Here is a 22,878-nt window from a genome sequence, read left to right on the forward strand (position 1 = left end):
TTGCTCCGTCATCTGTGATATATTTTTTTGCCATCTCATTTTTTCTTTTTCTTTTATGAGTGGGATTGTGTTCCTGTCTTACTGGTTGTTTGGCCTGAAGCTTCCACCACTGGAGTTTGTAGGCTGGGTAGAGCTGGGTCTTGGTGCTGAAGTGAGGAACTCTGTGAGACCTCACTCTGATGAATATTCCCTGAGGTCTGAGGTTCTGTTAGTCCAGTGGTTCGGACTCAGAGCTCCCACTGCAGGAGCTTCAGCCCGACCCCAGGCTCATGAACCAAGATCCCGCAAGCCACCTGGGGTGGCAAAAAAAAGAATAACAAAGTAAAAAATAAAATTAGACTAGGAAACTAACAGATATGTTAGGAAGAATATTAAAAATATATATATAGATGAATCAACAACCAGAAGGTACAATGAGTACCACAATAGTAAAAAAGAGAGGAGGAAAGAAAAGAAGAAAAAAAAAAGTGGGGGGGGGGGAAGCCTTGGCTGTGGAGGGCAGGGCCTAAGCAAAGATGAGGTTTGGGCAGTGGGGGGGCCAATGCTCAGACCCACAGGGCTGGAAAAGGCTCTGGGGCTCTGGAGGGTGGGGCTTAGGCTCAAGGAACACAAGGGGCCCAGGTGTCCCCCCTCACCTGGTCTCAGAGGGCAGGGGACCTCACCTGGGAGCCCAGCAGGCTTCCTGGGCTCAAGTGGGCCGGGCAAACGCCCTACTCTCCCGGTCTGGGAGGACCCCTCCCGCCTGCCTCTCCTGTTCTCCCCAGCCTCCCTCCTATGCCCCCAAGGACCCACACAACCTGGATGGGGCTTTGGAGGTGGGGTACTGGCTCGGGAGCTCGGCAGGCTCCCCGGCCCGAGAGGGCCAGGTGATCGCCCTGTGTTTCTCTCCCACTCTTCCCGGAGAGTCCCTCCTGCCTGCCTCTCCTGATCTCCCCGGCCTCAGGGGTGCCGATCCTGTCTGGCCTCCACTTCTCCTCCCCCCTCAGTCCCCCTACGTCCTACCAGTTCACTCTGGGGTTCCTCCCAACTCCTTGGGCGTGAGAGTCCCCCACCAGCAGCTGGCAGGTGCCCTAGTTGTGGGGAGACGCTAACTCCGTGTTTTCCCACACTGCCATCTTGACTCTGCCTCTGTATTGGTCTTTTCTTGAATGGGTTGGAACAAATGGCCTGTTACAGGGGAGAGTGTTGTCAGACTTCAGGGGATGCAGGGATGGGAAGAAGAAAAACACCTACCAAGTGTCATTTCCCCCTTTTAATGTCACTTCATGTCATTTTATTTACTGCCTCTAGGGAATCAATTAAAACAGCACTAATTTATGGCTCTTAATGAACAAGGTATTATGCAAACTGTTTGTAAGCATGGCAGGCTTCTTGAATGGAGAACACTCAAAAGCACGATTACCTGACAAGACATTTCCTTACGGCCAACCTTTCCAGATTCCAAAATGGCACAGGAATAAACATTAAGTGTGTGTGTTTGTGTGTGTGTGTTTGTAGGATGCATATTGCATATAGTCTACGCCTCCTCCTGCCCCCACTTCTCTCCTCTCCAAGAACAGCAGGAGAGAATATTTACCCAAAAATATGAGATTATCTTTGTAATCCACATGGTGCTATGCTTTACTTAATCACTTCTTGGACTAACCAGCGAACCTATTCCTTAATTGTTAATTCACGTAATAAACGTTTTGAAGTCCCTAATGCTAGACAGACACCATCCCAGGCTCTGGAAATGTTAAGGTGAATAAAATACAGTTACCTGTTTTAGAATTCACAGGCTAGCTGAGGAGACAGACACCTAGACAAACAACTATGGTATCTATTGTACCACAGAGGACAGATACTTACTCTGAGGAGTCGGGAGTATAATAAAGACAGAATGAGCTTCCCTGGATCACTGGGAGAAAAAAGTGTCCTTCATCAACATCTACGCTGATCAGCTTGCGGTTTCCGGTTTCCTTAGAGCCCAGCTCTTTGGGCCAGCACTGTGTGCCTCTACAAGCAATGAGCTCTCCTTTTCTAAATCCCATTTCCTGCCTGAAGAGAGACTCCTGGCAGGATCTGTCACAAGCCTGTTTTGTCATGGAATCCTCTGGCCTGGAACTAGAAAACTGTCCCTGACTGACATGCTTGATGCCAGTAAACCTGGTCACAGCTGAGTCCCATACCCTTAGGATCAAAAAATAGCTGCCTGCTTCCCAAACAGCTGGCTGCGAGGCACTTAGTCGAATTTGAAGTTGAACATTGAAACAACAGACTAAATTATTATTTGCTGCCTACAGAGAAAAAAAGAAACAGGCCCTACTGAGTAGAATATTTCATGGCACTGTACAGAGTAATTTTTTCCCTTGGGTGGTGTGTGATTAGGACCCCAGACTCTGCAGCAGCACTTTGGGTTCAAGTCCTAGATCTGCTACTTGCTTATTATGTGTCTCAGGAAAAATTACTTAGCTGCTCTGTGCCTCAGTTTGCTCATCTATGAAGTGAGGATAATAAGAGTCCCTCCCTTCCATGCTTGCTGTGAATGGTAATGAGGCCATCAGAGCAGTGTCAGGACCAGAGTCAGAACCACGTGAGTGTTTCCCATCATGGTTCCAACTGGCCTTGCCCACCCTTCCTTCTGGCATTTTTCCTTTGGTGGCTCCTCCTTCCCTTCCCTCTTCCTCATTTCCACCTCCAGGTTCAAATCCAGCCTTATCGTCTTCTCTTCTTCTCTTCCTTCTTGGCGGCATATGTGAGCTATGATAGGTCAATGAGGTGCACATGCCTCAAAATGTCAAAATTCCAAACCACGCAACCAACTGCTATTTACAAGACTGACCTAACGAAGCCTTAGTGTAGCAGAAATGTTCTGTGGAGATATATACTTTCCAGGTGGTGTTGATAAATGTGCAGGGGATTATGCTTTAAATTAAAGCTTCGCCTGTCCACCCCATATGTGGGTCATAAGTCACTCTCCCTGCTCCGTCAGGAGTTTACAGAAAGGTGTAGTTTGCTATGTCCCAGGACAGCTTCCTTAACAGAGGTGGTAGTTCCTCCAGTCCAGGACTTACAGTCCTGTTTACTAATATTCTGGGCCACACCCATTTACAAGAACCCTGCAGAGGGGCTTTGCATCCACCTCCAGGAGTGCGGCCGTGGAGTGCAGAGGCAGGCTTTCTGGCACTGCTGACTTATCTGTCCCCTCCTCCAGACCACAAGGTGCTAGATGGCAAGATTGTGTCTTATGAATCTCCATATCCCCAGAACTGAGCTTAGTGCTGGCATGTAGTAGACAGTCTCTGTTTACTTAATTAACTTAAAGGTAAGGACTTTGCTCTTTGAAGCACTTTAGCAGCCTCTAGGGATAGCTGAGGATGGGATTTTTTGTTTCTGAGGATGAACCAATGATACAATGTATGCTGTGATCCACAGCACACACTGAGACTGTCCTAGCAAGTCAAGTCGGGATGACCCTGCTGGAAGAAGCAGCCTATAACTCTGGTGCTTATGGCCATCAGTAACAATCCATCCATTTTGCCTCCCAAGACAGACCACCTTGGAGAAACTGAGGCAGCACAACATTCTCATACTTTCTTAAAGGTAAACTTTCCTCTCTGCTCAGAGAAAGTGAGATCACTGCTGTCTCTGGAAATAACAGAGCATGGTGCTGAGAGGCAGGGAGGGGAGCCACTCTGCCAGGGATGGAAGCTTAGCCTGGCCCTACCAGTCACTAGGTATATGCCTTTGAGTGGGGTATTTAACCTCTCTCGTGTCACCATTTCCTGATCTGAAAAGCAGGTTTGTAATAGTATCTCCCTCAAAGGAGTGTTGGGAGATGAGGAGTAAATGAAGTAATACGTGTACAGCACGGAGGAAACACACGGCGCTTAGGACGTGTTAGCTGAGTGCTTGATAACAGTATTATCCAGGTGTGATGTTGGATGGGAAGAAAAACCAGTGGTGAACACCACTCCTGCTGATGAAGAAAGTTCCTCGTGCCTCTGGCCACTGTGGGTGAGGCCTGGCCAGGAGCAACAATGATTGTAATTAAAAGGAGAGACACAGGTAGAGCGGAACCACTTGTCAGTTTGCACCTTGAGAGAAAGCAGCACTGCAATAGGCCATAAAATTGCTCTTCCTAGACTTTCACGTGTCACCGGATGCCTTCCTGGCACCTGCCACTGCTAGTCATTTGGGAGCACTTTCACCAGCACCTCTTGGCAGCTGCATCTGTGCCAAGAACACCTCGAGGGGCTGATAAAGAGACCTAAGTGCCAGAGCACACAACCAGGGCAGAAAAGAGGGCAAGGGACAGGGATGGGGAAGTGGTGGTCCAGGGGCAAAGCTGAGTGAGATGGAAGAAAGGAAAGCCAATCTGGCCGGGAGAGTGCCAATCTTGTCTGAATATCCCTCTAACCCAGGGAAGAGAAGTAACAGTGGAGAGCTTGTTAATAGCAACAGGACACAAAGCCAATCCTTTCTTTTCTCTACTTTCCACAAGACCCAGGTGACACAGAAACCTAATTTGTGTTCTCTGTGCTCCCTGGTATTTGGCTTACAGGTCTCAGCATTTTCTTTTCAACCTTTTAAAGCATAATAACTGCCCGTGCCTTCCTGCAGCATGTGTTGGAGACAAAGAACACAGGAATGTGTCATTTCCTATAAAGGCCAGAAAGAGTGTTGTGACCAGCGAAGTGCTAAAATGACATTTGCACTTAGGTGACAAACAAGCCCATTCCATTCCAGGTAAAGGCCAGGACTTTTTCCAGTGACAGTAAAGCACGGGAAAGTAAAGGCTGCCCTCTGCAGGCCACTCTTGGCATGACAATTGGTGCTTCAGAAGGCAGCAAATGCACACACAGGTTGGTGAAGAGTAAGAGCTAGAAAATCACATCTGCTTTCAGGTAGACACCACCTGAGAGCTTGTCCTTGACCAATATTCTCCCAGGCACCAGCACACTAGGAAAGAAGCAGCCAACTAGGAGAGAACATCCTTGTTTATGCTGGTCAACTCAGCTGCCTTCTCATGTAAACAGGCTTTTTAAAAATACGATTTCAAAAAATTGAGCTTGAGGGACAAACTTTTTAACACTAAAATAATTTTTAAATAGATGCAGTAGGTTGATGCACAAACTGTGGCTGCTTCCAATGCATTACAGCACTAGAGAGACAAGCGGCTGCTCTTCATACTGCTAGAGAAAATATGAGACAGCCAAGAGGCATGAACACTCCTAACTCCATCACAAAATTACTGCCTGAAACTGGGAAGGACACTTCCCACTATTGGACTCAGTTTCTCCATCTGTAAAATGAGCTGCCTTGGCTAAAGGATGCCTGAGATTCCTTCCAGCTGAGACATGTTATGATCCATGACCTTTATTTTGTACTCTCAGACAGCAGTGTAAGTGCTCCAGAAGAAATAAATGGAGCAAAAGAAAAAATAAAATATAATAAGAATGACACACCAGCCCATCCATTTCCTACAGCCCTTGGGCTCACTGCACCTGAGGGCCCTGGGAGTAAGGGCAAAAGAGTCTGCAGTCCTACCTTATGCATCTCCACACCACTGTTTTTAATTGCTGGTATTATTATCTTTAATCCTTTACCAACATACTGAAGTAATGATACCATCTTGTATTTTCTTAATCAACAGATACAAGAAATGTGACAGTTACCAGGTAAAGGATGAAGGAAAGTTTTGGTTTTTAAAAAATCCTCAACTAAAAAAATTTGGAATCTCTGTTCTATAGTTCAAGGACTAATCCCAAAATTCCCTACAAATAAAGGTCTCAGATGAAAGCATTTCTCACACACACACACAAACACACACACATACACACACACACAACTCTCTCTGGAATTCAGTACAAAAGGCAATTAGCAAATAAATGTAGAGCAAAGAACCTCTACAATGGACTGCAGTGACAAGGCAGCTGAATCTTTGGAACATTTCTAATTGCTGAGGAGGGAAATCTATAACCATGATAAGCCAGTATCAGGGATAAGCTCCTGAGACAATGAAGTATGACTTAGAAGCTGTTGTTGTAGAGTCTGTGTCTTTGCCTGAACACCACGTAATGCCCTTCCCTCCCTCACACACTCCTCAAATGTGTGTGAAGTATATATTTAAAACAAAAGGAAAGCTCTCCTACTTTTATCAGCCCAGAGTATAATACGTTCAGTCTACTCCAAAGCTCTTGTCTTGGCTTTTTCTCTGAGAGTGGTTGGGGAAAAGAATCATAGCTTCAGGCTAGTTCTTGCTTTAAGAAAGTGTTGGGGCAGCAGCCCTCACTCTGGGCAACTACAACACGGGGTCAAAAAATCGTTAGGCGTGACTTGTCAGTTGTGTAAAATTATCCCTCTCCTGCAAGCAGGAAAGATTCACCAAGCAGCATGCTCCTGGGGCCCAGCTCTGCTTCAGTGTTTTTTGCTTCCCTGCTCACCCCTACTGCAGGAGGGACAGGTAGGGATGGTCCTGCACAACCCCACCTCGCCACTCTGGGAGGTGCATTCATGAAGAACTCAGAGCTGCAGCCTGAAGACCCTCACAACTGTTGGTCATATGTCTTTGCCAATTCTTCCCTTCACCCTTCCCATGGAGACATGAAGATATCTTGTCGGTGAGTGATAACAACTAAAAGTATACTAATCTGAAATATTGGGTGTTAGTTTCCCTGTTCTAGTCACATCAGTACTGGATCTACTCAAATAACCAAGGTGCATTTGAAGACTCCTACCTTTTCCCAGAGTTCATTGCGCTCAGCCCCCCAAAACTGAAGCTCAAGCCAGTATCTCCTTGGTTGTACTAAAAAGTTCACAATATAAAAAAGTTCCTTAAGTGGTATGCCAGAAAGCAATTAGAGCCAAAACCAATGCTTTTTCTGTCAGAATCAATCGATCAACCACTCAGAAGAGGAAGGGAAGAGAAAGAGAGAGAGGGAGGAAGAGGAAGAGAGAAGCTGGTGAGTGTAAGGAAAAGTTGTACCATCCAGGGAAGTTCATGTTTGGAGGCACAGAGGCATTGTAGACTGAGGAGAACAGACTAGCACACTTACTGAATTGTGAGAGTTCTTTATGTATTCTAGATATAAGTCCTTTATTGGATACATACTTTGCAAATATTTTTTCCCTGTGGTTTGTCTTTTCATTTTCTTAATAGTGTCTTTTTTTTTTTTTTTTTTTTTTGCAGTACGCGGGCCTCTCACTGTTGTGGCCTCTCCCATTGCAGGGCACCGGCTCCGGACGTGCAGGCTCAGTGGCCATGGCTCACGGGCCCAGCCACTCCACAGCATGTGGGATCCTCCCGGACCGGGGCACGAACCCGTGTCCCCTGCATCGGCAGGCGGACTCTCAACCACTGCACCACCAGGGAAGGCCAATAGTGTCTTTTGAAGAAGAGAAGATTTTAAGTTTGTGGAGTCTGATTTAGGATTTTTTTTCTTTTACAGTACATGCTTTTTGTGTCCTATCTAAGAATACTTTGTTTAACCCACAATCACAAACATGTTCTCCTATGTTTTTCTTCTTGCATCTGTATAGTTTCGGTTTCACATTTAGGTCTGAGAACCATCTTAAACTAATTTTTGTATGTGGTGTTAGATATCAGTCTAAGTTCATTCTTTTGCATATTGATATCCAATTGCCTCAGCACCACTTGTTGAAAAAACTATTCTTTCTCCATTGAATTACCTTGGCACCTCTGTAGAAAATCAACTGACCATATAATTATGGGCTATTTCTTGACTGGCTCTTCTGTTCCAGTAATTTATATGCCTATTCTTTCACCAATGCCAGTCACTTCTCCAAAGAAAAAGTATGGATGGAAAATAGGCACATGGAAATATTCTCAACATCATTACTCACTAGGGAAACACAAATTAAATCCACAATGTGATACTACTACACACCTATAAGAATGACTAACATAAAAAAATGTTGGAGAAAAAAGTGCTGGTGAGAACGTGCAGCAGCTGGAAATCTCATACATTGCTGGTGGGAATGTCAAAGGGGACTACCACTTTCAAAAAGAGTTTGGAAGTTTCTTTTAGAGTTTAACATACACTTACCATATGACCCAGCAATCCTACTTCTAGGTCATCAAGAGAAATGGATGCATAAGTCCACACAAAAACCTGTAGGTGAATTTCTAGATCAAGTTTGATCATAACCGCCAGATACTGGAAACAACCCAAATGTTCATTAAATGGTAAATGAATAAACAAATTCAAGCACATCCACACAATGGAAAACTACTGAGCAATAACAAGGAACAAAATGATACATTCAATACCATGGATGAGTCTGGAAAACAGATTATGGTCAGTGAAGAAGCCACTCAAAAGACATTTAGGAAAAGGCAAAACTGTGGTAACAGGAATCAGTAGTTGCCAGAGGCTGGAGTGAGGGGAGGGGATTGGCTGTAAAGGGACACAAGGGAATTTGGGGGCAGTGGAAATACTCTCCATCTTAACTGTGGTAATTACACAACTGTATACATTTGTCCAAAAAATCACAGAACAGTACCCCTAAAAAGGGGAGATTTTACTATACGTAAATTATACCTCAACAAACCTGACTCTCAAAAAACTCACTAGCTGGCAGATACTCACAAGATTGGCAATTTGGTAGTATGAGAGAAGGAAAAGCTCTTCAGCCTCAGAGCCAGCCATTGGATTAATGTGGTTTTATGTTAATTAAATTTATTAATATAACTCTGTGATAAGAGTACCTGTCTTCTAGTTTCGATATTCCCAAGAGCGATGAGAGCAAGGGAAATATGCCAACCTAGCAATATTCTATGAAACTAATTACCTCAGGAATTTGAGTAACAATGAACCAACACAGTTGTTACATTCAATAACAAATTAAAAATACCAGCCTACAGAGAGATTTTACAATATAACCACAAGAGTTTGTAGCTTTGCTTGAACCTCATAGATAAATTAGGGTTTGGGGTTATTTTGAGGCTTTGCCATCTCTATTCATTACCCAATATGGAAATTGGAGCTCTTATTATTGGCTGCATTTCCCTTTTACTGAGCCTTCCTGTGTGTCTTTTGATCCTCTGGCCAACAGCTGCTGCTGCCCATGGTGTCTGAGTGGTGACTTGTGTATCTCCTCAGCGGAACTGACAACGTCCAAGAGATGCAGTCAGTCTAATCCAATGGAGCCCATCAAAACAGTCACTAGAGCAGCACAGACCTGAAGATCCTAGTTTGACATGGCAGGTGCCAGAATCACAAGCTCTGAATCTTTTAATTATGTCCCAGTCACAGAGACAATGACATCTACCAAATCTAGACAACGTCAGAGCAGGTAGGCCGTGCTGGCCTTATTTTCAAATCTCCCTCACTCGCAGGCTCCAGCCTTCCTAACATTATCTCCTGATTGCCCCCTCCCCCATTCCATCTCACTCACCCCACCCTGTGGCCATTCTTCCTTCTCCACTAGAGATCACCTAGTAGCCTGTCTCTAGCTAGGCACATCAGACTACTGCACTGGCCATAGACCCACTGGGCATTTCCTCATTTTTGCTCCTTTATCCACATTTCTTCAGCTCAAATGCCTTTCCCATGAAAAATCACCACCTATGGAAGTCTTTCTTCAAAGCCCAGCACAAAGACCGTCTCCTCTATGAAGCCCTCCTAGCTCCCCCAACCAAAACTATTCTCTGCGTCTTCTATCTCCTCATGGCATTCCTCCTCCCTTGATGCCCCTTCTCACCCTCAATGCCTGTCATGTGCCCTCCACAGAATAAGGGAGCAGTCAACCTTTGCTGAATTGTACTGGTCTTACCCCATCACATGGCATCCCTTGCTTAAACATTCCCTCAAATATCTCCAGATAGAATAATGCCTTAAATCTGGCTCATTATAAGACTATGGAAAGTCTCTGTGAGAAAATTTTCACTCTCATATTGAGATGATAAACATAGACTCCCAAATAAAGGGCAAAAAAATTCACTCAATCCAAATATTTTCTTATTGAGCAATAAAATAATTACCTTGCTGAATTCAACTGCTTTAAAAAAAAAAAAACTATATTCAGTACATGTTGATCTATGTATGTAGACATAGACTAACGTTGCCATTCGGCATTCCAGAAAATGTTTTCCCATCTTTAATCCATCATGTCAATTTTGAGATTATTTCTTACACAGGATTTCTACGTTTCCTGGAAAACCAACAGGATATGAAAATGTTAAGAGACTTTTTTATCAGAGAAAATGTAGTGCCTTTATTTTGTCTATAATCTTGTCTTCCTCCAAACTTCCACCTGCTGGTTAGAGAAAAATAAATTAACTAAATGTCTAACCTGGTTTAAATTTAGTTTGATCCAATAATTTAAACAGCCGCTTTAGGGAATACCCAGTCTCTCCTGAATAAAATTGCTCCATCTTTCAAACAGCCTTCCCCTCCCGCTGCTTCTCTCCATTGGTGGCAACAAGTGTGGTGGGAGAGTAAGGCAGCTTAAGTGTCCTACAGCTGCTGCATCAGCCCTATTGGCTATAGACTCAGCACCCTCATTAATAGGAAACAAGAGACCCTGAAGTATGCCAACTAGATCTGTCCCCGCTCTTAATTATAGCTATCCCATGTTGGTGCTGGCTCCTCCCAGGGTCTCAAAACAAAACCCCAGTATTCTTATCGGGTGTCCTATATGCCTTCCTATTCCCAAGCCAAAGAGGGAGAGAGAGAAGTACCTGACTGACCACCTCACTTCTTTCTCTCTTCTGTCCTACTTCTTCCTACTCTCTCTAGGAACAGAAAGCCTAAGTGAATTGCTATACCAGCTCCCAACTTTAACCCCTTCCCCAGACTACCATGCCTTTATTAACTTTGATTCCTCATCCTATTAATATATAAGCCATGTAATGATCCTGTGAAAATCTGGGACTTCGTGACCCCTGTAAGCCTGTGGCCCACAATTCAGATCTCTGATTAGAAGCAGCTCTTCCTTGAAAAAACTTATGCCAGCCTTGTTTTAGTTTGCTGTTGGTTCAGGCTGATGGTGGGCAAACACCTCAGCCACGTCTACTGAATATGAATGAATCGTGCCACAACAGAATTGCAATGTCTATTGATAACCTGTCAATTTTCCTAAGACAAGCATCAGAGTTATATGGACAGTTTGTTAAAAGACATTTGAGTCAAAATGCACATCTGACCTTTCCACATCTGTCTATCCCAAGTTCTAGCAGAACTCTCCCCAGTTTCGGCTTTCTCACCACTGCCTGGCTTCATCTGAGCATGATCCTTTTTGACTTTCACCTCTACCCTCTGCACTATCGCACTATAGCTCTTATAGTACTATCTTTTTAAAACATTCCTCTCTTAGAATTCTTTTTTCTCCCAAACTGACAAATCTCTTAGACGACTTTGAGGCGGCTCTAACATGAACACACATTCCAAACTCAGAAATTCATCTCAACCTTCCCTTCTCTAGTCCTTTGTGTCCCTTCTCAAATCAGCTGGAAGACCTCCCCCAGGACCATTTACTCTCCTGGAACCTGGAGGGCCCATTTAGATAGCACCTTGCACCTCCTTCTGCCATTAACTCTTGTAACCCAGAAAGAGGACTCTGAGCCAGCCTCCACTTTCTTAGGTCTCAGCGCGAGCCCTTCCATCTACTGCAACCAATATTCAAGTTCTTGAAATGGGAATTTGTCGCTTTTCTTTCACCTTTTAAAATTTGTACCTTACTCATTCATCTCTGACACACTCATGGGGACTATTCCCTAGCCTGATAGTCAGGAAATCTGGAAATTTCTTCTGCCTGAGTACAAACTAGCCACATGACTGTGAATGGGTCTTATGACCTTGAACGGGTCTTCTCACCCTCAGAAGCCTCAGTAGATTCATCTGTAAACTAAGAAGGGTTGGAGTGAGTGATTGCCAAGGCTCATTTCTACTCTGTGGTGCCATTAATTTCAATAAATTTCTACCTTCTTTAAGTATGATTCTTCTCATTCAATTGCGGCAAATAACAATGTGAACTTCCCTCTTTGCACACCTGCTGCACCTTTAAATTAGGACAAATAAAAGCAAAGCTTCCTACAATATAACTTTCCTTTTTTTCTTTCCAAATATTAATTGACTCTTTAATAGGTGTGTTTTACCCTGCTCTCCACTCCAACATTTTAAAGAATAACATTTTTCATCACATTAGCCAGAGCCTGCCAGCATTATTAAAAATGAAGCAATCAAAGTTAACATAGGTAAATGAATACAAGAAACTATTTTTATTCAATGTTCAATTATATTAGGACAGTGTATAATCTGTATACTAGCCAAGAGCACACATTTTTTTCTTGCATTTCCTTTTTTCTTATCTCCACACCTGTTTACCAAATTCAACACTGACCATTCTAGCTCTCAGAACATGCTTCCAAATCCCTAATCTGCTCACTCGTTGCACTGTCTTCTGAAGCTTCCTTTGGTCTTTGTGCGAGTTTTGTTGTTATTTTTTTGTTGTCACTATTGTTGTCAATTTTTCTCTCTTTTTCTTTATGACATGTACACTGTGGTCATCTTATTCTGGTTGACTTCAGATCCCTTTGTGTCTGTGAATTTTTCAAAAATAAGATGTCCTGGAAGAAGGCGGAAGATGGCGGAAGAGTAAGACGCGGAGATCACCTTCCTCCCCACAGATACACCAGAAATACATCTACACGTGGAACAACTCCTACAGAACACCTACTGAAGGCTGGCAGAAGACCTCAGACCTCCCAAAAGGCAAGAAACTCCCCACGTACCTGGGTAGGGCAAAAGAAAAAACAGAGACAAAAGAATAGGGACGGCACCTGCACCAGTGGGAGGGAGCTGTGAAGGAGGAAAAGTTTCCACACTCTAGGAAGCCCCTTCGCGGGCGGAGACTGCGGGAGGCGGAGGGGGGAGCTTCGAAGCTGCGGAGGAGTGCACAGCAACGGGTGCGGAGGGCAAAGCGGGGAGATTCCCGCACAGAGGATCGGTGCCGACCGGCACTCACCAGCCCGAGAGGCTTGTCTGCTCACCCGCCGGGGCGGGCGGGGCTGCGAGCTGAGGCCGGAGCGCAGGGAGAGGACTGGGGTTGACGGCTTGAACATAGCCTGAAGGGGTTAGTGCACCACAGCTAGCCGGGAGGGAGTCCGGGGAAAAGCCTGCACCTGCAGAAGAGGCAGGAGACTTTTCCTTCCCTCTTTGTTTCCTGGGGCGTGAGGAGAGGGGTTTAAGAACGCTGCTTAAAGGAACTCCAGAGACGGGCGCGAGCCGCGGCTAAAACCGCGAACCCCAGAGACGGGCGCGAGCCGCGGCTGAAAGCGCGGACCCCAGAGACGGGCGCGAGCCGCGGCTGAAAGCTCGGAATCCAGAGACGGGCGCGAGCCGCGGCTGAAAGCGCAGAATCCAGAGACGGGCGCGAGCCGCGGCTGAAAGCGCGGAATCCAGAGACGGGCGCGAGCCGCGGCTGAAAGCGCGGAATCCAGAGACGGGCGCAAGCCGCGGCTAAAAGCGCGGACCCCAGAGGCGGGCGGGAGACGTTAAGGCTGCTGCTGCCGCCACCGAGGGGCCTGTGTGCGAGCACAGGTCACTCTCCACACCCGTCTTCCGCGGAGCCTGTGCAGCCCGCCACTGCCAGGTTCCCGGGATCCAGGGACAACTTCCCCGGGAGAGCGCACAGCGCGCCTCAGGCTGGTGCAAAGTCACGCCGGCCTTTGCCACCGCAGGCCCGCCCCGCACTCTGTGCCCCTCCGTCCCCGCCGGCCTGAGTGCGCCAGAGCCCCCAATCACCGGCTCTTTTAACCCCATCCTGTCTGAGCAAAAAACAGACGCCCTCCAGCGATCTACACGCAGTGGCAGGGCCAAATCCAAAGCTTAGCCCTGGGAGCTGTGAGAACAAAGAAGAGAAAGGGAAATCTCTCCCAGCAGCCTCAGAAGCAGCGGATTAAAGCTCCACAATCAACTTGATGTACCCTGCATCTGTGGAATACCTGAATAGACAACCAATCATCCCAAATTAAGGAAGTGGACTTTAGGAGCAAGATCTATGATTTTTTCCCCTTTCCTCTTTTTGTGAATGTGTATGTGTATGCTTCTGTGTGAGATCTTGTCTGTATAGTCTTGCTTCCACCATTTCTCCTAGGGTTCTATCCGTCCATGTTTTTTTTTTTATTTTTTTTCTTAATAATTAATTTTAATAACCTTATTATACTTTACCTTCTTTCTTTCTTTCTTTCCGTCCTTCCTTCCCTCCTTTAGACAACGAATCAACCCAAATTGAGGAGGTGGTCTCTGACAGCAAGATTTAGGATTTTTCCCCATTTACCTATTTTAGTGAGGGTGTATGTGTATGCTTCTGTGTAAGATTTTGTCTGTATAGCTTTGCTTCCAACATTTGTCCTAAGGTTCTTTCCGTCCCTTTTTTTTTTTTTTCCAAATAAGAAGTTTTTAATTCAATAACTTTATTATACTTTACTTTATTTTTACTGTATCTTCTTTCTTTCTGTCTTTTTTCCTTCTTTCCCTCCTTCCTTCCTTCCTCCCTCCCTCCCTCCCTCCTTTCTTTCCTTCTTGCCTTCTTTCCTTCTTTGCTTCTTTCTTTCTTTCTTCCTTCCTACCCTCCTTTCCTTCTTTCTTTCCTCATACTTCTACTAATTCCCTCTACTTTTTCTCCCTTTTATCCTTAGCCTGTGGATGAAAAGCTTTTGGTGCTCCAGCCAGGAGGCAGGGCTCTGCCTCTGAGGTAGGACAGCCAACTTCAGGACACTGATCAACAAGAGACCTCCCAGCTCCACATAATATCAAACGGCGAAAATCTCCCAGAGACCTCCATCTTAACACCAGCACCCAGCTTCACTCAACGACCAGCAAGCCACAGTGCTGGAAAACCTATGCCAAACAACTAGCAAAACAGGAACACAACCCCACCCATTAGCAGAGAGGCTGCCTAAAATCATAATAAGGCCACAGACACCCCCAAACACACCACCAGACGTGAACCTGCCCACTAGAGAGACAAGATCCAGCCTCATCCACCACAACACAGGCACTAGCCCCCTCCACCAGGAAGCCTACACAACCCACTGAACCAACCTTAGCCACTGGAGACAGACATCAAAAACAGGAGGAACTACAAACCTGCAGCCTGCAAAAAGGAGACCCCAAACACAGTAAGATAAGCAAAATGAGAAGACAGAAAAACACACAGCAGATAAAGGAGCAAGATAAAAATGCACCAGACCTAACAAATGAAGAGGAAATAGGCAGTCTACCTGAAAGAGAATTCAGAATAATGATAGTATGGTTGATCCGAAATCTTGGAGATAGAATGGACAATAGATTGGACAAAATGCAAGAATCAGTTAACAAGGACCTAGAAGAACTAAAGATGAAACAAGCAACGATGAACAACACAATAAATGAAATTAAAAGTACTCTAGATGGGATCAATAGCAGAATAACTGAGGCAGAAGAACGGATAAGTGACCTGGAAGATAAAATAGTGGAAATAACTACTGCAGAGCAGAATAAAGAAAAAAGAATGAAAAGAACTGAGGACAGTCTCAGAGACCTCTGGGACAACATTAAACGCACCAACATTCTAATTATAGGGGTTCCAGAAGAAGAAGAGAAAAAGAAAGGGACTGAGAAAATATTTGAAGAGATTATAGTTGAAAACTTCCCTAATATGGGAAAGGAAATAGTTAATCAAGTCCAGGAAGCACAGAGAGTCCCATACAAGATAAATACAAGGAGAAATACGCCAAGACACATATTAATCAAACTGTCAAAAATTAAATACAAAGAAAGCATATTAAAAGCAGCAAGGGAAAAACAACAAATAACACATAAGGGAATCCCCATAAGGTTAACAGCTGATCTCTCAGCAGAAACCCTACAAGCCAGAAGGGAGTGGCAGGACATACTGAAAGTGATGAAGGAGAAAAACATGCAGCCAAGACTACTCTACCCAGCAAGGATCTCATTCAGATTTGATGGAGGAATTAAAACCTTTACAGACAAGCAAAAGCTGAGAGAGTTCAGCACCACCAAACCAGCTTTACAACAAATGCTAAAGGATCTTCTCTAGGCAAGAAACACAAGAGAAGGAAAACACCTATAATAACGAACCCAAAACAATTTAGAAAATGGGAATAGGAACATACATATCGATAATTACCTTAAATGTAAATGGACTAAATGCTCCCACCAAAAGACACAGATTAGCTGAATGGATACAAAAACAAGACCCTTATATATGCTGTCTACAAGAGACCCACTTCAGACCTAGAGACACATACAGACTGAAAGTAAGGGGATGGAAAAAGATATTCCATGCAAATGGAAGCCAAAAGAAAGCTGGAGTAGCAATTCTCATATCAGACAAAATAGACTTTAAAATAAGGACTATTAAAAGACACAAAGAAGGACACTACATAATGATCAAGGGATCGATCCAAGAAGAAGATATAAAAATTGTAAATATTTATGCACCCAACATAGGAGCACCTCAATATTAGGCAAATACTAACAGCCATAAAAGGGGAAATCGACAGTAACACATTCATAGTAGGGGACTTAAACACCCCACTTTCACCCATGGACAGATCATCCAAAATGAAAATAAATAAGGAAACACAAGCTTTAAATGATACATTAAACAAGATGGACTTAATTGATATTTATAGGACACTCCATCCAAAAACAACAGAATACACATTTTTCTCAAGTGCTCATGGAACATTCTCCAGGATAGATCATATCTTAGGTCACAAATCAAGCCTTGGTAAATTTAAGAAAATTGAAATTGTATCAAGTATCTTTTCTGACCACAATGCCATGAGACTAGATATCAATTACAGGAAAAGATCTGTAAAAAATACAAACACATGGAGGCTAAACAATACACTACTTAATAATGAAGAGATCACTGAAGAAATCAAAGAGGAAATCAAAAAATACCTAGAAACAAATGACAATGGAGACACAACGACCCAAAACTTGTGGGATGCAGCAAAAGCAGTTCTAAGGGGGAAGTTTATAGCAATACAAGCCCACCTTAAGAAGCAGGAAACATCTAGAATAAACAACCTAACCTTGCACCTCAAGCAATTAGAGAAAGAAGAACAAAAAAACCCCAAAGCTAGCAGAAGGAAAGAAATCATAAAACTCAGATCAGAAATAAATGAAAAAGAAATGAAGGAAACAATAGCAAAGATCAATAAAACTAAAAGCTGGTTCTTTGAGAAGATAAACAAAATAGATAAACCACTAGCCAGACTCATCAAGAAAAAAAGGGAGAAGACTCAAATCTATAGAATTAGAAATGAAAAAGGAGAGGTAACAACTGACACTGCAGAGATAAAAGAGATCATGAGAGATTACTACAAGCAACTCTATGCCAATAAAATGGACAATCTGGAAGAAATGGACAAATTCTTAGACATGCACAACCTGCCAAGACTGAATCAGGAAGAAATAGAAAATATGAACAGACCAATCACAAGCACTGAAATTGAAACTGTGATTAAAAATCTTCCAACAAAGAAAAGCCCAGGACCAGATGGCTTCACAGGCGAATTCTATCAAACATTTAGAGAAGAGCTAACACCTATCCTTCTCAAACTCTTCCAAAATATAGCAGAGGGAGGACCACTCCCTAACTCCTTCTACGAGGCCACCATCACCTTGATACCAAAACCAGACAAGGATGTCACAAAGAAAGAAAACTACAGGCCAATATCACTGATGAACATAGATGCAAAAATCCTCAACAAAATACTAGCAAACAGAATCCAACAGCACATTAAAAGGATCATACACCATGATCAAGTGGGGTTTATTCCAGGAATGCAAGGATTCTTCAATATACGCAAATCTATCAATGTGATAAACCATATTAACAAATTGAAGGAGAAAAACCATATGATCATCTCAATAGATGCAGAGAAAGCTTTTGACAAAATTCAACACCAATTTATGATAAAAACCCTGCAGAAAGTAGGCATAGAGGGAACTTTCCTCAACATAATAAAGGCCATATATGACAAGCCCACAGCAAACATCATCCTCAATGGTGAAAAACTGAAAGCATTTCCACTAAGATCAGGAACAAGACAAGGTTGCCCACTCTCACCACTCTTATTCAACATTGTTTTGGAAGTTTTAGCCACAGCAATCAGAGAAGAAAAGGAAATAAAAGGAATCCAAATTGGAAAAGAAGAAGTAAAGCTGTCACTGTTTGCAGATGACATGATCCTATACATAGGGAACCCTAAAGATGCTACCAGAAAACTACTAGAGCTAATCAATGAATTTGGTAAAGTGGCAGGATACAAAATTAATGCACAGAAATCTCTGGCATTCCTATATACTAATGATGAAAAATCTGAAAGTGAAATCAAGAAAACACTCCCATTTACCATTGCAACAAAAAGAATAAAATATCTAGGAATAAACCTACCTAAGGAGACAAAAGACCTGTATGCAGAAAATTATAAGACACTGATGAAAGAAATTAAAGATGATATAAATAGATGGAGAGATATACCATGTTCTTGGATTGGAAGAATCAACATTGTGAAAATGACTCTACTACCCAAAGCAATCTATAGATTCAATGCAATCCCTATCAAACTACCACTGACATTTTTCACAGAACTAGAACAAAAAATTTCACAATTTGTATGGAAACACAAAAGACCCCGAATAGCCAAAGCAATCTTGAGAACGAAAGAAGGAACTGGAGGAATCAGGCTCCCTGACTTCAGACTATACTACAAAGCTACAGTCATCAAGACGGTATGGTACTGGCACAAAAACAGACAGATCAATGGAACAGGATAGAAAGCCCAGAGATAAACCCATGCACATATGGACACCTTATCTTTGATAAAGGTGGCAGGAATGTACAGTGGAGAAAGGACAGCCTCTTCAATAAGTGGTGCTGGGAAAACTGGACAGGTACATGTAAAAGTATGAGATTAGATCACTCCCTAACACCATACACAAAAATAAGCTCAAAATGGATTAAAGACCTAAATATAAGGCCAGACACTATCGAACTCTTAGAGGAAAACATAGGCAGAACACTCTATGACATAAATCACAGCAAGATCCTTTCTGACCCACCTCCTAGAGTAATGGAAATAAAAACAAAAATAAACAAATGGGACCTAATGAAACTTCAAAGCTTCTGCACAGCAAAGGAAACCATAAACAAGACCAAAAGACAACCCTCAGAATGGGAGAAAATATTTGCAAATGAAGCAACCGACAAAGGATTAATCTCCAAAATTTACAAGCAGCTCATGCAGCTCAATAACAAGAAAACAAACAACCCAATCCAAAAATGGGCAGAAGACCTAAATAGACATTTCTCCAAAGAAGATATACAGACTGCCAACAAACACATGAAAGAATGCTCAACATCATTAATCATTAGAGAAATGCAAATCAAAACTACAATGAGATATCATCTCACACCAGTCAGAATGGCCATCATCAAAAAATCTAGAAACAATAAATGCTGGAGAGGGTGTGGAGAAAAGGGAACACTCTTGCACTGCTGGTGGGAATGTGAATTGGTTCAGCCACTATGGAGAACAGTATGGAGGTTCCTTAAAAAACTACAAATAGAACTACCATATGACCCAGCAATCCCACTACTGGGCATATACCCTGAGAAAACCAAAATTCAAAAAGAGTCATGTACCAAAATGTTCATTGCAGCTCTATTTACAATAGCCCGGAGATGGAAACAACCTAAGTGCCCGTCATCGGATGAATGGATAAAGAAGATGTGGCACATATATACAATGGAATATTACTCAGCCATAAAAAGAAACGAAATTGAGCTATTTGTAATGAGGTGGATAGACCTAGAGTCTGTCATACAGAGTGAAGTAAGTCAGAAAGAAAAAGACAAATACCGTATGCTAACACATATATATGGAATTTAAGAAAAAAATGTCATGAAGAACCTAGGGGTAAAGCAGGAATAAAGACGCAGACCTCTTAGAGAACGGACTTGAGGTTATGGGGAGGGGGAAGGGTGAGCTGTGACAGGGCGAGAGAGAGTCATGGGCATATACACACTAACAAACGCAGTAAGGTAGATAGCTAGTGGGAAGCAGCCGCATGGCACAGGGATATTGGCTCGGTGCTTTGTGACAGCCTGGAGGGGTGGGATAGGGAGGATGGGAGGGAGGGAGACGCAACAGGGAAGACATATGGGAACATATGTTTATGTATGACTGATTCACTTTGTTATAAAGCAGAAACTAACACACCATTGTAAAGCAATTATACCCCAATAAAGATGTTAAAAAAAAAAAAAAAAAAGATGTCCTTTGCATTACTTGTCATTATCTTAAAAGAACTACCTACATTTCAATACAATTAAATATTTTGTTCAAGATAGCCAAAGTATAGAATAATTCTAATTTTTTCACAGGTACTATAAGTTGAATCCTTGCTTATATGTATTTTTAGGGAGAGAAGAAAGGTTGATATAGAAATGTTTTACAACATTCACATAAGGAGTTGGTCCACACTCTGGTTATACCAAACAACTGGTTAATTCAATGAAGTTGCCAAAAAATAGCAATCAATTTAGTGAAAAGAAAATCAATCACAGAGGTTGTTTGGTTGTTTTGTACACGAAACAGTCAGTGGAGTGATTGAATTTTTCACTTTTCAATGAGTTGTTTTGGCCTTGTGTGGATGCAGCCATTAACTCATTAATCACCCAGAACTCCTGAGTGGCTGAGAGAGGAAATCATTACTTTCCAAGCATAGACTGCATATTAACAATATGCAAAAAGTCTGTCAGGGTGAATGTGCTCAATGACCCCATTTGAGAAAAATGAGTTTCACGAGTATTTTACAGCATATGGAGGTAAACTGTACCTGATTTATCATTTCACTTTCCAATTGCAAAACTCTGTGTCCTTTAGTGTAAGTTTACAGAGAATTTAATGCATTTGAAATATATTCATTTAATCCTTAAGTTAAAGTGAATTTTAATTCACAGAGACCTAAAAAATAATCCTTACAACATATTGGGTTTCCCCACATTGATTTTATGCCACACCAAAATGGAGGAATTTTGCACACATCATGACTAGCTCCCATCCGTGCAGTATACATATATATGCCATTTGGATAAATATGTATATTTTCCCATATGGTGTTGAGTGTTAGCTTCTAATTTACCTCTTAATTTTTAATTAATTTTAAATTACATTCTAAATGAAGCCGACAGAAGTCTAATTTGCATGCTTATTTGCATATCTGTAAACACACTGCTTGCATTGTTTATCTAGTCCCTGTTCCCGTGACATACAGCAGTTTTTCTCACCCCATGTGGTGAACTGGGGCCACAGAAACATCAAGGTGCCCTCTAAGACTTACAGAGAAGACTCTGATCCAGAATGGATGATACTGGCTCTCTTTTCTCCACAGTGGCCACAGAGGATTCTCAGAAGCCAAGGTCAATGATCATAGTTAAGCCCTCTGCTTTCTCAGAGGGCTAGCAGTACACGGGCTACATGCTAAGAAAGTAAAGCTATATACTTTTTGCACACTTTGGATTTTTAAAACATATATTGCCCAGAACTTCTGAATTATTAACACCAAGTCAGAAAAAAAAAGTCACATCCTATCTATTTCTCTGGATTGATGGGTTCCTAACCCAATACAACTAGAAGAAGGCAGCACAGAGAGAAGGCAGTTTCCTCTGTGACAAAGGATGGATAATGATTTATTTTGTCTGAAAAGGCTGTCCTCTGGCAGCACTAAGGGCAGCTGTGGTCTGTTGTGATCACAAAACACCACACATGCAACTCCAGTCAATCAATATACAAGCCACCTCAATGGACCTAGAGTCTGTCACACAGAGTGAAGTAAGTCAAAAAGAGAATAACAAATACCGTATGCTAACACATATATATGGAATCTAAGAAAAAAAAATGTCATGAAGAACCTAGGGGTAAGACGGGAATAAAGACACAGACCTACTAGAGAATGGACTTGAGGATATGGGGAGGGGGAAGGGTAAGCTGTGACAAAGCAAGAGAGAGGCATGGACATATATACACTACCGAACGTAAGGTAGATAGCTAGTGGGAAGCAGCTGCATAGCACAGGGAGATCAGCTCGATGCTTTGTGACCACCTAGAGGGGTGGGATAGGGAGGGTGGGAGGGAGACACAAGAGGAAGGGGATATGGGGCTATAATATAGCTGATTCACTTTGTTATACAGCAGAAACTAACACAACAATGTAAAGCAGTTATACTCCAATAAAGATGTTTTATACATATATATACACACATAACAAGCCACCTCAAAGACCCTTCGCAGCCTGAGAAACAGTTTGGGATTCAGAGAGATTTGTTGCCTTCCTACACACAAACTACACCACCAGACAGGACTGCAGAGGTACTTCTACCTCCAGGAAGTACTGTGATTTCCCTCTTTATTAGTGCCTTCAGTAAGCTAAGGTATCGCAGTTAAATCTTGTCCTGTGATTAGAAAAGCAAGCACCCAACTGCATGCTGAAAGAGTTTGGTGATCATGTTTAGGGTCAAACCTGCCCAATTCCTAATCCCTGCCTTTTTACAGTCGAACTGTGTGACCTTGTGTAAGGTCCTGAACCTCGCTAAAGCTGTGTTATCTCCATACGACAGATAAACATTTTAGAAATGATTATCTTTTAGGGTTGTTGTAAAGACTAAACAAGATGGAAATCTCCTGGAACATTTTTCCTTATTTTCCTTTCCTCTCTAATAGATACAGATACCAAGTCCCACCCCTGGCAAATGTTAAGTGTGGTACCTCATGGCACAAAAAGGGAACAGACTAGACCTATGGGAACTGTGTGCAGTTCTCTTGATCTTTACTCCACTAAGACCACCTGC

This window comes from Orcinus orca, chromosome 4, assembly GCF_937001465.1.
Source record: "Orcinus orca chromosome 4, mOrcOrc1.1, whole genome shotgun sequence".
NCBI lineage: Eukaryota > Metazoa > Chordata > Mammalia > Artiodactyla > Delphinidae > Orcinus > Orcinus orca.